Below are 6,067 nucleotides of genomic sequence, written 5' to 3' on the forward strand. Positions count from 1 at the left end.
TTAATTGCTAATAATCACTTGTAGCTCACACTAACCTCTAGAATGCATATAGTCGGTTAAAACTTAATATGATTTAATATGGTGATCCGATGGTTAGATATTTGTACTCAATGTATTGTTTTTATCATTAGATCTTGCAATTTTTACTTTGAATTATGCTAGCTCTTCCATATCAAAATGTCAAAATGACGATTTCATCCTTATAATGTAAAATTATCCTTTTACTGTTTGAATTAGGTTAAATGACCATCACAAAATAGGTCATCTAATTAGGCCTAAAAATTGTATGATTGGTGACGAGTCCACTTCTATTGTTAAAACATGTGTGATCGTTATGGGAACCATTTCGAATTGGATGTAAATAGTGTATAACCTCGATCAAAGACCCACATTCAATAAAGTAGTTGGCATGGCTTTAAAACAATTAATAGACTAATGATAATAATAATTATCCTCATGAGGCTCTATTTTTGGGATTTAGTGTCATAATTTTCCATTCATAACTAAATTTTTTATAACACTTTTTATGTAGTTTACACACCGTATAATGTCATAGAGTTACCCATTTAAAATATATGTATACTTGAGAGAGTATGATCCAATTCAATTGAGAAAGTAGAATACGAATTTTGTTCAAAGGCTCACCAACTCTGACAAGAAAACACTTGACCATTGAGAAGAATTCTGTATATAAAACACACAGAGTGTGAAAAAAAGATAATGTCCCTTAGAAATAGGATGAAAGTATGAAGAAAAATTCTGAATGAATATTGTAGGTTTGCAATCTGAGGGATTTACATAATTAGAATTTTTCCTTGTGCATTCCACAATGTTGAAAATGGGCAGAGAGGAACAAATGATTGGGAATTTTTTTCATTCATTTTTTTTTTCCAGAAAGTTGTAAATGGTTTCTACGTGAGCGTTTTTTTATTTATTTATTTTTTTTTTAAGGATAAGGTGGGCTAGGTTTTTTGGTTGTGTACATGGGGTAGTGGAAAGTTCATGGTTTTTTTAAATGTTGAATAGGAACTTTGTATTTATCTACTATCTAGTGGGAAGTTTAAACCTGAATGTTTTTGTTTTTAATTTTTGTTGATTTATGTTTCTAACTTCATTTATTTTTTTTTAGGAATGTAAACAGATTAGTTAAATTAGGGGTATTCTTATAAGTCTAGAAGGTAATAACTAATATCCTATTGGGGTTGCTGAAGGAACATGGAAATAGTCTATTTTAGATTTGTAATATTTACCCTAACGATTAGCTAGTGAACATTTCTATATGGTGATGGGTCCTTCAAATGACTTTGATTAGATGAGTTCAAAACTTCTTTCAATAGTTTTGAAAGGATTTTTAAAATGTTTCGCTTCTATATGTCTTTGACATTTTCAATGGTCAGAGTTAGTTAAGTTTGAAATTCGGCTCAATTGTTTCACTCTTTTACTGGCTGCAAAATTCACATGCCCTAATCTACCATGCGATAGATCTAAGGATTCAACTGTTAGGATTAGTGCCCTTAAATCCTATTGTATGATGCTATGTATGATATTATGTATTGTTAGGATTAGTGCCCTTAAATCCTATTGTATGATACTATGTATGATATTATGTATGACATTATGTATGACATGATGTATGACTTAATATTGTGTTTGATAAAGTTATTTTATTATTATCTAAATTAGTGGTTACGTGAATATGGGACATTATCATGTAGTCCATGAGATGCATTGTATGTGATTTATGTGAAAAGTCACAGAAGATATAAATCACAAGTTCTTTGTAAACTCAGAATTTATAGTTCGTAGTTGGTGATGAAATTGGGCATTTCATCTGTGAAGACTATAACGTGTCAACTACGATGATTTGTCTTGATCATGGAAGTGGAAACTTCTAGTTGATATGTTGATATGTTTTAAGAGTTAAAACATATTGAACAGATGCTTGTGAGATTTATTATTCTCCTAACGATCGTCAAATGAATAATAAATCTCACGACTTCTATTTGCATGAACTCTTAATCCCGAGAGAATAATGGACTGATCATGAAGTGTAGGTTGCTTTTGATATATCGTGAGTGAGACTGAGAAGTGACGGTCAAAACCTCAGTATGTTGGGCAGCCACATTTAGTGTTGATGGAACATATATTCTCAAGATGGAATTCATAGTCTCTTGATGGAGATATAAGATATTCCCTTGAGATAAGTTTAATGGTTCATTATTCAGAGTTAGGCCTAACCACTTTAGTAAGAAATTGCTAAAGTATATATTTATGAAATTGGATTTCATAAATATATAATGAATAACTTAGAAGAATTAAACCGGTACTCAAGGATAAGATGTAAGAATTTACGAAGTGCGTTACCACGTTTATGACTTTGTGTTACTACGAATATTTTATAAAAGTGGCTTACGTGTATAATAAAGTCTTGGGATATAATTTATTAATAAGGCCTAGAGTGCAATAATAATTATATAGTGGTATTAAATATAATTAATGGTAACTTTGGACTTGTCACAAGAGTTGACGGAAAAGCCCAAGGCCCATTGAGCCTAGTGTCTTATTGGTCCCATTTGGTCCCACTCCAAGCCACACACTAAAGAATTGGAAAGGCCCAATAGGCCAACCCAATTAGATAATCAGTTAGTTATAAAGGGAGAAACATACGTAATTTTTATAAGAAGAGATTAGAAAAAAAAAGAGGAAACGGTGTATGTGAGAGTGAGACACACTTTCATTCTCCCTTTGAAAAATTGATTGAGAGACCACACATCTTGGGCGTAAAGTGGAATTGGAGTGAAGATTAAAAGTGTTCCAAGGTGCTTCTAATCTTAGTTTTGAATTTCTCCACACCAAGGTACGCTATTTTGTTCTTAAATTCTGAAATTTACATATCACGTTATCAATCATGAATGAAATAGATTTTAGTCATTTCCGTTGCGTTTTTGCATTTAGATGCAAACCAGAATTTTTCCTTCAATCGAGATCAGTCCAGGTTTTCATATCATGATTGTATAGCATGTGATTCAATTTTTGAATTTAAGAAAAACCGTTATCATTGTGTTTCAATTTTCTGCATCAAATTATGATTTTGTGTCATGCTTTTGATTTTAATGAATATGATTCGGTGATGTTCATATGCCATAAACGATTCAAATATAACTGTCATGTCGAAGGCGGTTAATTATCTAAAGGTCTTTCATCTTTTCACGCGAAAGCATTGATGGCCGAAAGTTATATAATGCATGTACTTTTCGGCCGAATGGGACTTGTGAATGCATCTTTTTGGCCCACGGTTAATGCATGGTTTGACCATGGCTTGGCCACTTTTAGTTTTGAAGAAAGTGAGTCCGTGAAACTTTCTTCAAGAGCAACAGTTATGTAACCGTATTGTGAATGGTTGAAGTTTTGCACCTTTTGGACTATATTGCTTGCTTTGACCATTTTTGTTGCTTTGAAAAAGGTGAATCCTTGTAGATTCAAATCTTCTGACAAAAATATATGTTGTCAAGGAAAAATTGTAATATAATATTATAATATATATATTATAATATATATATATATGTCATAATGTAATGTAATACATATATATATATATTATATTATAATATATGTTATATATTATATTATAATATACTTAATACATATATATAACGTAATGTAATTAAATACATATTACATATATTAATTGGTATATTATATTATATATAATATAATATGAATTTTTATAATATACTTAATACATATATATAACGTAATGTAATTAAATACATATTACATATATTAATTGGTATATTATATTATATATAATATAATATGAATTTTTATATGTAATAAGGGTTTTTATTACGTTATATATATATTTATATATATTAATGCTAGGGTTAAGAAATTTATTCCTAATTAGATTAGGATTATTTTTTCAACGTGTCTAGCATTATTATTATGGTTCTTACCCTTAAAAACCTTTATTTTAAAATATCTAGTGGGAGAGAGATTCAAGGGTTGGATCTCACGGCCTCCATTGTTGGTTCATAGTAGTGTAAAATATATACTTTGTCTTTGCCTCGAGCTTAGCATTCCATGCGGAGAGTATTTATTTCATGATCCTACAAGATTGAATTTCCTGGTTTATAGTAGTTTGATAAACACCTTATCTTAGCTTCGAGCTTTGCATTCCATGCGGAGGGTATTTTATCATGGTACTACAAAATAAGCCTGTTAAAGGGATGAGATGTGGTTACACATGATTCTAGACAATGGTATACACTAGACTAAGTATTTTAGTATCCTCTATGCTGAGTTCTTACTATTATTACTTAGAGGCTAAATGTAAAACGGCATATTATTAGTGTTTGATAAGAGTTATCATGATAGCACTAATAATGAGAATAGTTCTCAATCAATCATAGTATTTTATGTTCACTCTATGCTGAGGGATATTGAATATGAGATTGGGTTGTCGTTGCATATATTATTTTATGGTTTTATTAAGGTTCCATATTATATGTTTTTTATGCAAAATTGATAATGTCCAATTTAATTATTATATTCATGTTTATTATTTTCAGATTTTGTCATGGCATCATTTAGCCCACTTGTTTCTATTCTTAACCAAAACAACCGACCGGATCCAACTATGTTGATCGGAAAAGAAATTTGGACATTGTTCTTACTGAAGAGCACAAATATGTGCTTACTCAACCATGTCCTAACTTTCCTTCATTAGATGCTCCTCTCGAGGAAAACAACATATGATCGTTGGCGTAAATCTAATGAGATGGCCAAGTGCTACATCCTAGCATCTATCTCAAATGTTCTACGCATCAAATGCAGGGATGTAGAACTTGCTTCGGACATAATGCATAGTCCGAAGGAGATGTTTGGTGAGCAAGGCCGTTCGCAAGGCAAGAAACCATGAGGCAAATTTATAATACCAAAATGGTCAGGGAAGTTCAATGAGCGAGCATTGTCTTAGGATGATTGCTAATCCGAACACATTAGAAGTTTTAGGTGCCGAAATTGATGGAGAATCCAAGTGGATATGATACTCCAGTCACTACCAGAATCATTCAAGGAATTCAGACTCAATTATAACATGAACAAAAAGATTTATTCTTTGTCTGAATTAATGAATGAGTTAGTGGCGGCGGAAGGCATCCTTGGTACTTCTAGTGTTGAAGCCAATGTGGGTGAAGCTTCTACTTCTCAACCTAAGTCGAAAGGCAAGGGTAAGAAGAAGAAGAAGAAGAAGAAGAAGAAGAAGGACTTCACTAAGAAAGATGGTAAACAAATTGCCTTAGGGGTTGCCAACAAAGGAAAGAAAACCAAAGGAAAGTGTTTCCATTGTGGTGAGAAAGGACATTGGAAGAGGAATTGTCCAACATTTAAGGCTGCCAAGAATAAAGGTATGAAAAGTTCATTTCTTCTTGAAATATGTTTGGTACAATCCAACGAGATTCCCTGGTGTGTGGATTCAGTTGTACTAATCATATCTGCAATTCTTTGCAGGGGTTGAGACCGTAAAGTTGAATGAGGGAGAACTATTTCTTACTTTGGCCGATGGGAGCAAGATTCCGCTGAAGCCGTTGGAGTGTTTAATTTGTGTTTTAAATCTAGAGTTTTAATATTGGAAGATCGTTTGTATGTACCTAATGTTCGTAGGAATTTAATTTCGCAACTTACTTAGGTAAACATGGATATTGTGTTATCCTCGAAAGACAATGTTGTAATAAAGAAGGATAAAGTGTTTATCACTGGCAATATTGTAGATGGTCTTTATATTTTAACTCCTGATAAGCATGAATTATACAATTCTGAATTAGATAGTAACTCTTATGTGAAATCATTAAAGAGAAAGTTTCCTTCTACTAGTGATGCATATCTATGACACTTGCGTTTAGGTCATATCAATTCAAGTAGGATTCAAAGACTAATCAAAGATGGACTTTTACAGCCCATGAACTTTGTTGGTTTTCCAGTTTGCGAATCTTGTTTGGAAGGAAAGATGACCAAACGACCTTTTAATGCAAAGGGTAGAAGAGCCCAAGATTTGCTAGAACTAATA

The sequence above is a fragment of the Castanea sativa genome, chromosome 11 (genome assembly GCF_040712315.1).
Source record: "Castanea sativa cultivar Marrone di Chiusa Pesio chromosome 11, ASM4071231v1".
Lineage (NCBI taxonomy): Eukaryota > Viridiplantae > Streptophyta > Magnoliopsida > Fagales > Fagaceae > Castanea > Castanea sativa.